Source organism: Rhinoraja longicauda, chromosome 3 (assembly GCF_053455715.1).
Source record: "Rhinoraja longicauda isolate Sanriku21f chromosome 3, sRhiLon1.1, whole genome shotgun sequence".
Classification (NCBI taxonomy): Eukaryota; Metazoa; Chordata; class Chondrichthyes; order Rajiformes; family Arhynchobatidae; genus Rhinoraja; species Rhinoraja longicauda.
Window position 1 is genome coordinate 3,331,588 of NC_135955.1, and position 13,822 is coordinate 3,345,409.

The 13,822-nt window shown below is 45.5% G+C and overlaps 1 protein-coding gene across 2 annotated transcripts in view; it reads left to right on the top strand.

Moving 5' to 3' along the window:
* Positions 1-13,822, top strand: part of rictora (RPTOR independent companion of MTOR, complex 2 a) — a 143,184-nt gene that overhangs the window by 27,135 nt on the left and 102,227 nt on the right. The gene's annotated exons all lie outside the window — the stretch shown is intronic.

Consider the following 13,822-nt stretch of genomic DNA (forward strand, 5'->3'; position numbering starts at 1 on the left):
ATACGGTGTCAGAGAAGTTTTTGTAACTCTTGTACCTCTTATCTTAATTTCTTTGTGACATTTCTGAAATTGTTAGTTGGAAGTTTTCAGTTGCTCGTGGTTTTAGCATCCTTAAACTGCCAGTGTTCCAACTCGTAGTTTTAGTTTAGGACAAGATAAAGGTTGTCGAAATGTGTGTCACAAGTTGTATCTGTGGCTTTGTAAGTGATACATGGCCGTTTGACTCCTGAACCCTCCTACCCAGAGTGATGGTAGGCATTACTCAAGTAGAGCTGCATGTTTAGAGATGCTTTTTTAAAATGTTGTGTTAAATTGAAGACCTGCCTGCAGCCTTGGATGTGAAATATCCTTTGGCAAGTTATCCCAAGTGCCTTGGTGAATACTCGTTTCTGAATCGATAACACTGAAAGCAGATGGCGTGCACTCCAGAATCAACATTGGAGTTTTGGACAAGCTTGCTGTGTGTAAATTAGCTGCTGTCTCTGCAACTATAAAAACTATAAAACTGCAAGAATTTTTTAATAACGTCATTAATGTCCACTTTGTAATGTAAATACCAGCATGGTTCATTCCCATACCAGGGGGATGATAGCTTCACAAACAAACTGAAACTCTTTGCGTTCTCTGTCAGACTTTTAGTTTGGAGCTGGGCATTACCCAGTCAATGAGCCTGCTTTGATTTCCCTGTTGTTTTTCATATTCTTCATGTTGTGGTGCACCAAGGGCATGGTTTCTCCATGATAGGAAAACAAATTCTGAATGTGTGTTTCCACTAGTGAGCCTTGCCTGCCTGGAGTATATAGTCTGAAACTGCTCATGTTGTTTTACCTCGCGCAGACCTCCCAACCCTTCCAAATTTGGCGGAAAGTTTCCGCTTTCTTATTTCATTTCCGCCATTCCGATTTCGCCTCACATTTATCTGCAAAACACGTGCCTCGCCACTCGCCCTGCCCCTCGCCTCGCCGCTGGCCCGGCCTTGCCGCTGGCCTAGCCTGGTCTCGCCGCTCTTCTGGCCGGGCCTGTCCTCGCCGCTCGCCAATCGCCTGGCCTGGCCTCACCGCCTAGCGTGAGGCTCGTTGATGTTGAGAAGGGATGGGGTGGGTGAATTGGGGGGGGGGGAATGGGTGGTTGGGGCGCCGGGGTGGGTGGTTGGAGGGAGGGGGCAGGGGAGTGGGGGTCGGGGGTATGGCTGGGGTGGAGGAAGGGAGGGGAATGGGTGGGAGAGGAGGGGAGGATGTGGAGTGGAGTAGGATGGGTGGGGTAGAGTGGGGGTGGGGGGAGTAGGGGGGGCGGGGTGGGAGGGACATGGACCGTTGTGATTTGCTGTTAATGACCACTGGAGCAAGTAGGTCTTCAATGAAATTATGTATGTGCGGATTTAAATGAAACTCTTTCTTCATAACTTAGTCACTCATTTTATGACCATCAGGTCAGGTAGTATCTCTGGAGAGAAGGAATGGGTAACGTTTCGGGTCGAGACCCTTCTTCAGACTGATGAAGGGTCTCGACCCGAAACATCACCCATTCCTTCTCTCCAGAGATGCTGCCAGACCTGCTGAGTTACTCCAGCATTTTGTGATGCCTTCGATTTGTACCAGCATCTGCAGTTATTTTCCCACACATTATATTGTTCTTTTATTCAATACCAAGAGAATTGGGATGTGTAAGGAAAACTAGCAAAATAGAAAAAACAAAACAAAGCAATTTTCTCTTTGTGTTGTAAAAAGTATTTCTGTTCAATAACCTTTCTTGAAATAGCAGAATATACTCATGATGGGCCTGTCATTGTACATGTAGTCCAGGAACTACAGACTGTTGGAAATAATAGTCGTTTTTCACACATGAATGTAGCGCAACGTGTATGCGTATTTGGCGTGCATACTTTCTTTTTGCTGAAAAGTTGTATTACGCGCCATATTATGAATTTTGATGTAAAATTCTGAATTTTGGACATCAAGATTCTGAATTTGTACAATCAAATGTTGGGAGGTCTGCTCTAGTGACCTAATATCTAAGTGATGTCTTGTGATAAATTCCAGTTTTTCAGTTTGCCAGTCAAAGGTGGTGTTGTCAAATGCTCAAATTATGCAGACACTGTCCTTGAAACTTCATAAATCCTCTTCTTGTATCACTTAAACTGAAGCAATGTATTGAAAGTCTATCTGCACTCTGCATACATTGAAACGTTTTTGAGTGGAGCTGAGGCTAGCAATGCGAGAGATCTGTAACTTTAAGAGATAGGAGCACCCAGGACTGAGCTAATTGAATTCTGTATTCTGAACCAACTAGTTTCACATCAGTTGAGACATAGTAAAAAAGTTAGTTTCACTATGTGACAGAGATTGGTATTGTGCACTTCAAATAACAAATCTATTACACCTCTGGGCTTATCATGTCCATCTTGTGCTACATTCAATTTAAATAATTGACCATCTTGAAAAATAGATTCCATTCTAAATATCTCCATATTGTATATAGGACATTACAGCACAGGAACAGGCTCTTCAGCCTATAGTGTCTATGCCGAGCATGATGTCAGACTGAAGAAGTGTCTCGACCCGGCACGTCACCCATTCCTTCTCTCCAGAGATGCTGCCTGACCCGCTGAGTTACCTATCATCAATATATTGTGTTGAATATCTCAGAATTGTGCCTTCTGGGAATAGATTTGATGGTTGAGCGATTAAGATTTGTAGTTGGGGTGGAATCATAGAGGCATGAGGAGTCCATAATTGGAATCTTAAGTGGGAGAGGGTTGTCAGGGGTTATGGGGAGAAGGCAGGAGAATGGGGTTAGGAGGGAGAGATAGATCAGCCACGATTGAATGGCGGAGTAGAGTTGATGGGCCGAATGGCCTAATTCTGCTCTTATCACTTATGACCTTATGACTTATGACTGGACAATGTCCTATCAGGCCAGAGTGCTGAGCAGCAGCCACATTGTGACTTTGATTGCTCCCGAGCAAATAAAACGTAGCAACAAAGCATCAGAAGCAAGGCCTGTGGGCAATTCAGCCACAAGAGGTGAGTGGCACTTGCTCAACAAGTACTATGCCTTGCGCAGAAATCTGTGTTTTTAATCTAAAATTGGAATGAGGCCATTTTGAGTAAAATCAGGAGCTATTTCTGGTAAGCAACACTGAGCACCAAAAGCATTAGAATGCTGGGGGCAGAATCTAATATTACATTTTAATATTGATGCTAAACAGTGGAACATATCTTCCAAGCTCTGGCACCTGTGACAAACATCATAATAAACCTCTTGTTGGGGTCAATGAAAACGATTTCCATTTATGTAAACGCTATAATATGGCAAAAACATTCTGTTTCATTGTTTCTGTTTCATGGCAAATTAGAAATTTAGACTAAGCCATCTTAGATAATTTTGGATTAGGTGACCAAAAATCTGTTCAGTATTTAAAAATAAACATATCAAAGAGGAAAAAAAAGAAATGAAGCCAAAAGGGTTTAGGATGTACATTCCTTACCTTTAGGACCACACAGTTTAAACCAGATCTACGACAGGTGGCTTGATGAAATTCAAGGATTTTCAGGAGCACAGATTTGTAATAATGCCAATACACTGGAGGTTTATAGGCTGGAGGAGAATCCAGGGATGAGCAAGATTTGAATGAGAGTTTTAAAAGTGAGGCCAGCTACCAAAAGACTAATGAGTGAATAAGAAAACAACAACAAGGCTCGTGATATTTATGATGACTAGTTTCTCAGTGGAATGAGGAAGTGGTTGAGGCAGGTACAATAACAACATTTAAAAGGTATCTGGACAGGTTTAGAGTGCTGAAGCAACTCAGCAGGTCAGGCAGCATCCCTCAAATATTGATAGACGATGTCGAGGGGGGGGGGGGAAATAAGGGGTATGTGAGGAAAGGGGGCGGGGGGGGGGGGGGGGGATTGCAGTTTGGAGATTTGGAGATTTCTGTGTTCCCACCATTGGGTTGTAAGCTGCCCAAGCAAAATGTGAGGTGCTGTTCCTCTAAGCTTTACCTGCCAAGCTTTGCCCTGCCCCTCTTCTCTTCCGCTTTCTTTCCACCCCGCCTCCCACCATCAAACATTCTGAGGAAGGATCCAGAAATGTTGCCTATCCATGTTCTCGAGAGGCGCTGCCTGCCTCGCTGAGTTACTCGAGCAGCACCTGGATTTCCTAGTGAATAACAGGGCTCGTACGGTCCTTGAAAGTCCTGGAATTTGAAACTCTGTTTTTCAAGGCCTTGAAAGTCTTTGGATTTACCATAGGCCCTTGAACGTCCTTGCAAATTCACTTTTTATGATAAAAGTATTCATTCATGCAGTGGCATTTTATCATCGTTTATAATGCATATTTTTATTAAAAGTCGGGAAACATTGTTAGACATGTTTGTCTTTGTCGCCTATTTTTCCCTCCTTGCCGCGCCGCTCACCCCCGGGCTTCTGAACAACAACTACAACACTTGTGTTTGTTCTTATTTCGCTGCGCTAGAGGGAGACGGGGCCGGGGAAGAGAATGGAGGAGTGGCGCAGATCTTGCAGTTGTTGTTCAGAAGCCCCAAATCCCCAGAGTGAGCGGCGGCGAGGAGGGAAGTTTCCTTGGGTTTGTTGTTTGCGATGGGGGGCCGCTGCGATCTCTTGCCTTGTCCCGGCTCTGGGTCGGTGGCAATCTGTTCTCCGGTGAACCTTCGCCAGCAGCTTCTGCCTCCAAACCCCGCCGGTGCAGCCGCGGTTCCACAGCTCCGGGACGTTAGAGTCGGGGAGAGTTGACGGGAACTCGCCGCATAAAGCAAAAAAAACCTACAAAATCATTGTAGTTTTTACTAATTAACCATATATACACCAAATTAACAGTTTTGAAAACAGTATTTTCTTACCTATACGATAAACTGGAAAAAAAACATCAATGTTTGCTGGATTTTGGTCCTTGAAAATGGGATTTTTGGACCTTAAGTCCTTGAAAAGTCTTCAATTTTTTTGCTGTTCCAAGTGTACGAACCCTGGAATAAAGATTTAGAGGGATATAGGTGAAACGCAGGTAAATGGGACTAGCTTAGATGGGTGTCTTGGTCGGCATGGATGAGTTGGCCCAACTGATAGTATCAGTAAAGTGCTGGAATAGTCAAATGAACAAAGTCATAGCTAATGATTTCAGCACAAGAGCTGAGTCATGCAATGTGGTTCAATGATTTTGGGTGAAAGATAATATGTTTGACGTTTGTGGATTAAAAAAAATATTTCATTTGCGGGATATGTCTGCAAAGCCAATATTTATTGTCCGTCCATGATTGTGCTTAAACACGTGGTTGGTAGCCCCTCCTGGAACTGCTGTAGCTCTTCTGGTGATGGTATTCCCACATTGTTGGGAAGGAAATTTCAGGATTCAAATTGGTTGCTGAGGAACAACATAGGCTGGCATTGTTTAGGAATTCTTTCTCCACATTTGTGAGCCGTACAAATATTTGATTTCACGAAGTGTGAATTGCATTGTGGAAGAGTTTGACCTTCTACAATAGCATGACTTTTATTTTGCTGAGAACATTTTTTTCGTTGAGTACATTCTAGTGGGAGCTATAGAAAACATCGATTACTTTATCCTAACAAATTAATTATTAGATACCCTTTCTTTAGAATTTCCCTTGTGTTGTTTAGAGAAGCACTACTGATTCAACTTGCAGATTATTTTTTGGGGAATCCTGCACCAGCACTCCCAAGTCCTTTTGCACCTCAGATTTCTGGATTCTCTCCCCATTTAGAAATTAGTCTACTCCTTTATTCCTACTGCCAAAATGCTTGGCTTCACACTTTGCTAAACTATATTCCATCTGCCACTTCTCTGCCCACTCTCCCAACCTGTCCAAGTTCTTCTGCCAAGTCCCTGCTTTCTGTACACTTCCTGCCCTTCCACCTAGGTTCGAATCATTGGCAAACTTGGCCACAAAGCCTTCAATCCCCTCGTCTAAATCATTAATATACAACATGAAGAGTCGGCCGCAGCACTAACTTCTGCGGAACTCAGCTAGTCACTGACAGCCAACTAGAAAAGGCCCCCCTTTATGGCCACTCTTTGTCTTCTGCCACCCAGCCAACCTGCTATCCATGCTAGTATCTGCCCTTTGATACCATGGGCTCTCATCTTCCTTAACAGTCTCACGTGTGGCGCCTTATCAAAGGCTTTCTGAAAACCTAAGTAAACAACATCTATTGACTCTCTTTTGTCCGCCCTGATTTTACTTCTAAGTTTTACCGGTAGCAGTGATCCCTGTCCCTCTACATGTTTCTCAGGCTTGTACTCATTGCAGCAGATACCTCAAGGCATGGGAGAGCAGCTACCAAGACTGCCTCTGTAATATCTCCCAAGTCAACTGAAAGGGTAAGTAGGCCAGTGTCAGCACCATTCCAGGGCCGACATTGAGGCCCTAATTATATTCAGTTGGTGCATTTGGGAAGTCTATGTCATTCACATGGTTGACACCACAGTTCCGAAACAACAGGCATTTTTTCCCACATTTCATCCATACTTGGAGAGCCAAACATCCAAGACGGACGGAGCATAACATCAAGATAACAGATATCTACGCCAGACTCCTTCCTGCTTATTGACTGTAGCTCTGCCTTCAACATCATAAACCAAACCAACCTCGTCTCCAAACTCCTGGACCTAGGCGTTGAACCCCCCTTGCAACTGGATCATTAGCACCCCGAGCCATAGACCACAATCAGTAAAGATAGGCAATAAAACATCTTCCATAATAATTCTTGACACCGGCCCCCTTAAAGATGCTTTCTTACCCCTTTACCATGCTCCCCATCCTTTGATGACTGCGCAGACAAATTCTGCTCTAACTACACTGACAGTTTGCAGATGACATCACTGCAGTGGGCTGGATCTCAAACGATTACAAGACAGCGTACAGAAAGGTGATCGAGGGCTTAGTAACATGATGTCAAGATAGCAACCACTCCCTTATTCTCAGCAAGATGAAGGAGCTAGACGTTGACTTCAGGAAACAGGATGGTGGTGCTGGTGGAGATGGCTGGCAGCTTCATTCCCAGATGTAAATATCACCAATAGTTGTCTGGTCCAACCATATTGATGCTACACCCAAGAAAGCACAACAATGCTTCTACTTCCTCAGAAGACTAAAGGAATTCAGCATTCAAAGAATGATTACAATAAATTGAGTTACACTAGGTAATCATAATCGTGCAAGCTTAAGTGTACTCAAAATATACAAAATCTTCCCACTGATGCTGGGTTCAACCTGAAATGTCCACCCACCACAGATGCTGCTCGACCCATTGAATCCCTCCAGCAAATGGTCGGCATCTGGAGTCTCTTGTCATCATTGCTGATCTTCCGCTTCAGAAATATTTTCCTGCCTTACCCTCTTATTCCCTGATTTCTCTTGACCTCCCAAAATCTATCGATCTCTACTTTGAGGGAATATTTAGGAACAGTGAGACCAGAAAGTGGCAGCACAGATAAATAACGCAGTAAAGATGATGAGCAATAAAACATATTTATTTGCTGAAGCTGTGCATTTAAGAGCAGGGTGATAATGATGCAATTTTACAGAATAATAGTTAGTCATGGCTCCTCGATATCCTGTTACAATAGACAATAGGTGCAGGAGTAGGCCATTCGGCCCTTCGAGCCAGCACCACCATTCAATGTGATCATGGCTGATCATTCTCAATCAGTACCCCGTCCCTGCCTGCTCCCCATAACCTCTGACTCCGCTATCCTTAAGAGCTCTATCTAGCTCTCTCTTGATTGCATTCAGAGAACTGGCCTCCACTGCCTTCTGAGGCAGAGAATTCCACAGATTTACAACTCTCTGACTGAAAAGGTTTTTCCTCATCTCTGTTCTAAATGGCCTACCCCTTATTCTTAAACTGTGGCCCCTGGTTCTGGACTCCCCCAACATTGGGAACATGTTTCCTGCCTCTAACGTGTCCAACCCCTTAATAATCTTATATGTTTCGATAAGATCCCCTCTCATCCTTCTAAATTCCAGTGTATACAAGCCTAGTCGCTCCAGTCTTTCAACAGATGACAGTCCCGCCATTCCGGGAATTAACCTAGTAAACCTACGCCCTCAATAGCAAGAATATCCTTCCTCAAATTTGGATACCAAAACTGCACACCATTGTGTGGACAGTCAAGTTGAGTGAAATTCTCAGGTGGATTTGTTGTAAGAGGTTCTGTATATTTGAATACTTTGTAGTTAATTTCCTTAGAGTATGAATGATTTGCATCTTCAACAAATTAGAACATAATTGACGGCAGTCATAAATTGATGCAGGAAATGGAAGAATATCATTCAAGGAGACGAGACTGCAGATGCTGGAATCATGAGCAAAAAACAAAGTGTTGGAGGAACTCAGTGGGTCAGGCAGCATCTGGGGGTGGGGGTGGTTAGAATGGGCAGATGACAGTTCAGGTCAGTGCCTTCAGATTAAAGACAGGTCCCAATGTAAAACGCCATCTGTCCATTTCCTCCACAGATGATGCCTGAATATGCCAAGTTCCTCCAGCCCTGTTTTTTAAAGTATTATCCAGGATATTCTGAGGTGGATAACATTGAAAATGCAGAAGATAGGCACTCATTTACGTCAGGGCTATTGTGAATCTGTGTGATAGTAAATGCCATTGTTCTATTTCCGAGCAGAATTCTCTCATTAAACAACACAGAATTCATAAAAACACTGTTAGCCAAATGGTGAGTGAATGATTTGATTGGTTTATTGAAGATGGTTCTGCTCAGAGTAAATTATTTTGGCTGAGCGGCATTTACATGTATGAGCCAAGATTAAAAATAATTTTGGAGACAAGCCATGTGGAGTTTCATAGGTTACTCTGAGTCATAGCCCATGGCAACTAAGTGTAATTTTAGGCAGGGACTCAAAAATGTCTGCATGTTGGCAACCAAAATATTGCATGAAGGATGTGGGCTGGAATTGAGATTTATCAAGTTGATGAATGATTTACCGTTCCCCCGTTTGGAATTTGGGAATATTGCTATTGGAACATGGCCCATCCACCGCAGCCTGCGCTGCCTGAGTAGAGTGTACTTACTCGGAAGGCCAGCGCCAGACAGAATCTCGGCGTTGGACACACTGTCTTGCCAGGATATACCCAGGATACAGCGGATGCTTCTATGGTGGAAGGTGTTGAGTATTCTCTCCAGTCTGGCATATGTAGTCCATGTCTCACTGCCGAACAGCAGCGTGCGGTTGGCACAGGCATTGTAGACTGCTATCTTTGTCTTCACCGTCAGCTTTGGATTAGTCCACACTCGAGTTGTGAGGCGAGCGAGAGTTGTAGCTGCCCTCCCGATCCTCTTATCAATCTCTGTCCAAGGAGAGGTTGTCGGTGATGGTGGAGCCGAGGTACGTGAACTGATGGACGGCATCGAGTTCGTAGTGGTCGATGGTGATCACAGGCGTTGTATCCTGTCCCAAGACGTTCGTCTTCTTCAGGCTGATGGTCAGCCCAAAGTCCTTGCAAGCCCGATTGAAGCGGTCCATCAGTGACTGTAGCTCCTGCTGGGTGTGGGACACAACTGCTGTGTCATCGGCGAACAACGTGTCTCTGATGAGAGCTTCACGTACTTTTGTCTTCCCTCGGAGGCAGGTGAGGTTGAAGAGCCTGCCATCTGATCTAGTACGCGGGTAGATCCCCTCTGTTACAGTGCCGAAGGCATGTTTCAGGAGCAGAGCGAAGAAAATCCCAGAGTGTGGGAGTGAGGACGCAGCCTTGTTTGACGCACTGCGGATGTCAAAGGGCTCCGAGAAACTGCCATTGAACTGCACTGTCCCTTCGTGTTGATGTGGAAGGATTCTATCATGCTCTGCAGTTTTGGTGGGCAGCCGATCTTTGGGAGAGCCTTGAATAGGCCATCTCTGCTGACGAAGTCGAACGCCTTGGTGAGGTCAATGAAAGCAATATACAGGGGCAGCCGCTGTTCCCTGCACTTATCCTGGAGCTGGCGAAGGGAGAAGACCATGTCTACTGTTCACCTTCCAGCTGGGAAACCGCACTGTGACTCTGGGTACACACGTTCTGCCAGCTTCTGCAGGCGGATCAAGATGACCCGAGCAAGTACCTTGCCGACGATGTTGAGGAGGGAGATGCCTCTGTAGTTGTTGCAGTCGCTTCTCTCGCCCTTGTTCTTGTGGAGGGTAATGATCATGGCATCCCTCATGTCCTGCGGTACAGCTCCTTCTTGCCAGCACTGGCAGAGGACTTCATGCAAAGGAAGTAGTAAGGTAGTCTTGCAATGCTTGATCAGGTCAGGGGGAACCCGTTGCTGCCTGGGGCCTTGCTTGAGGCCAGGATGTCAATGGCCTTGCTAAGCTCTTCTACCGTCGGCTCTCCATCTAACCCATCCATGGTCGGCAGGCACTCGATGGTGTCAAGGGCTGAGGAGGACACAGTGTTCTCTCTCGAGTAAAGGTCGGAGTAGTGTTCCACCCATCTCTCCATCTGCTGGCATTTGTCTGTGATTACTTCCCCAGTGGAGGATTTGAGGGGGGCTGTCTTGCTCTGGACTGGTCCTAGTGCCTTCTTAATGCCATTGTACATTCCCCTGATGTTCCCTGTTATGGCGGCCGTCTGGATGTCCTCACTAACCTGTGTCCAGCACTCATTGGCGCAACGCCTGGCAGTCTGCTGAGCCTTGCTCCTGGCAGCCCTGAGGATCTGCAGGTTCTTCTCGTTGGCTGACCGCTTGTACTCGGCTATTACCATCCCCTTAATCCTCCCACCAGCCACTTATGCACTGGAAGTAATTTTCGGTGGACAATTAACCTAACTGCCAGCATGTCTTTAAGATGTGGGAGAACCTGGCACACTTAGAAGAAATCCACAAAATCACAGAGTGCAGGCGTAGACTTGATGCAGACAGCACTGGAGATTGCGATTAAACCTGGGTCACCAGGGATCACTAGGGCTAACACTATCAACAGTGGCACTATGTTGTTATTTTAAAGCGGATTTAATAAATGGCTGTGCACTAAGATACCATGTCAGCTTAATACAGTGTGTGGAATCTTCAGTTTTCTAACAAGACATAAAGTCCACAAAGTTTTGCTGAAATTATGTAAAATAATTCAACCCCTGTTTTCGCATAGAATTGTCACAGCACAGAGGGAGTATACTTGGGCCATTGTTTACTTGCTCCTAGTAGAATTGTCCAATGGTTCAATGGTCCTTTATTGTCACGTGTACCGAGGTACAGTGAAATTTGATTTCCCATACAGTCATACCAAAAAAGCAACAAGATACAAAAGTACATAAAGATTAAACATAAACAGCCACCACAGCTGCGTCTGTGAATCCCCAGGGCACACAGCATAAGTGGAGACCCACACCCATCAGTTCAATGTCCGGGCCACACACGCGCTCCTTTACCTTGATGTTACCAGAGTTGTACCAACCGCTGTCATTGTCTCTGCAGTCCCTGTCCGCCCGAAGTCAGAAAGCCGTCCACACTCGCACCAGACTCCAGGATGTCCTCATGGCGCGATGTCCCCGCAAACACCGAGATCACTGCACTCAAGGCAATCCCTCCGAGTCCCCATCAGTGCAGGCAGCAGATCCATCTTGTTCATCGGCAACCTCACATTCCCCACTGTGATGGAAGGCGAATAACTTTTACCTTCTTCCTTCTTTTCTCCCGCGGTCGGGATGATCGAACCATCCACAGTCTGGGCGATCGAAGCTCATGCAGTCGGCGATCGAAGCTCCCGCAGTCGGTGATCGAAGCCCCCGCATCGGGGCGGTTGAAGCTGCGGTTGGAGCTCCCGAAGTCGATCCCTAACAAAGGGACCGCCAGCTCCACGATGTTAGGTGGCAGTGCAGACAGAGATACAATACGGCAAAAGTCGCATCTCCGTCGAGGGAAGAGATTTAAAAAAATTCCCCCAACCTTGGCCTGCCAGTCCCTTTGCGATTAGTAAGCTCACCAGTGCTCTCCTCCTTAATGATGTTCCAAACAGTTGATTTTGGTTAGCCCAAGGTTTGGCAGATGTCTCCAACAGTTTTATTCTTGTTTCTCAGTCTCACAATGCCTTCTTTGACTTTCATTGGCACAACATTGGTCCTCATGTTGATAAACAGCATAAAAGTTTCCAAAGGTGATGGAAAGACTGGAGGAAAGACTTGGTGCTGAGAGCTCGCTTACACCTGCATTATGGAGGCATTTAAACATACCTGAGCAATTACAAACACCTGTGAAGCCATGTGTCCCAAACATTCTGGTGCCCTGAAATGGGGGGGAACTATGTATAAACACAGCTGTAATTTCTACGTGGTGAAACCAAAATGTATAAAAATGAACTTTAAACATCAGGGGGCGGTCGGAGCCCGGTAGAACGTCTCCGCCGCCGCCTCCCCCTCCCCCCAGGAAGAAGCGGCAAGTATCCGCCAGTGGGCACGGGCCCCGCTGCCACCGCAGCACCAGCATCGCCATGCAGCAGGCGGCCTCAGGCTCGGCACCGGCCCCCGCACCCAGCACCAACGGCGCACAGACTGCCGCCAACAGACAGCTGCCGCACCCAGCCCTCGGCCTCCAGCCCGACGGCACCAACCCCACCGCCACTGGCTGCAAGAAGAAGCGCCTGCCCCTGGCCGACAAGGACATGATCCGCCTCATCGGGCAGCACCTGTGGGGCCTGGGATTCAAGATGCCTCACAACATCAGGCTAAGGGACTGTCGATGAAAACTAGCCTTTTGGCTAACTCGAGTCCATTTACATTTGTTTGGATGTCAATTAATGTACATTGTCCCTTTTCAAATAAATTATTATTATTATTATAAAATCTGACAATGCATTTTAACCACATGGATTTTTTTTCTATTACAAATCTCAAATTATGGAGTACAAATAAATAAACGATGGGTCTTTGTCCGAAACATTATGGAGGACACTGTAGTGCTAGTGACAGTGAAGGAGCAGCAATATATTTCCAAATCAGGATGGCATTAGATTTGGAGAGGAACCTGTAAGTCTTCCCATGCATCTACTGTCCTTGATCATATTGGCTTAGAGGGTGCGCGTTTGGGAGCAATTGTCCAAATAGTCTCGGGCAGTTGTATTTTGTAATTGGTGCGCATTGCGGCCACTGTACTGATGGTGAAGGGGAGTAATGTTTAGTGTAGTTAATGGGGATACCAATCAAGCTGACTAGTTTGTGTTCGATCAACTAGAGAACGATGGATATCGGTACGACAGTACTGGGTATCCTGAGAAGATTGGTCTGGTTAGTTTGGGTAAAATTGAGGGAAGTTGAAGAGGCAACACATTAGTGATGCATTCAAGAACTCTGCATGTTGAAGATAATGACCGAGGATTAATATGAATACTCCAGGAATAATAGTGTATAGGAGATCTGTCAGTGAATGGTTAAATCAGTTTGCCTTTTCTAGTTCTCCATCTTTTTGTTGTGGTCACCGTTTCAGAACCATTCGTGGATATGTTTCAGAATACATCCAGGTGTGGGGATTTTAGTTGTAAGATTGTTATTCCTGGATCAAAGGGGCTTGAAGGAAGATTATCTACTTTTTGTGAGAATAGTGAGATCACATGAATTGGGAAAGTTTAGGCCTTTCTGAATTTTGGTTTTTACAGTTTTTGTGGAGGGAGAGATTTGGGAATGGTGGGAAAGCAGTGAACTTGTGGGAAGGGCATGTTAAATTGAAATGCCAATTGAAATCACTGGGGATGCAAGTCATTTGGTCCAGAGGCTTAGGAAGTAATTTCAGTGAGGAGATCTTGGCACATCTTTGAGCTGTCGTGAATGAGGACTATTAAATGAAGTGTGAAGTAAG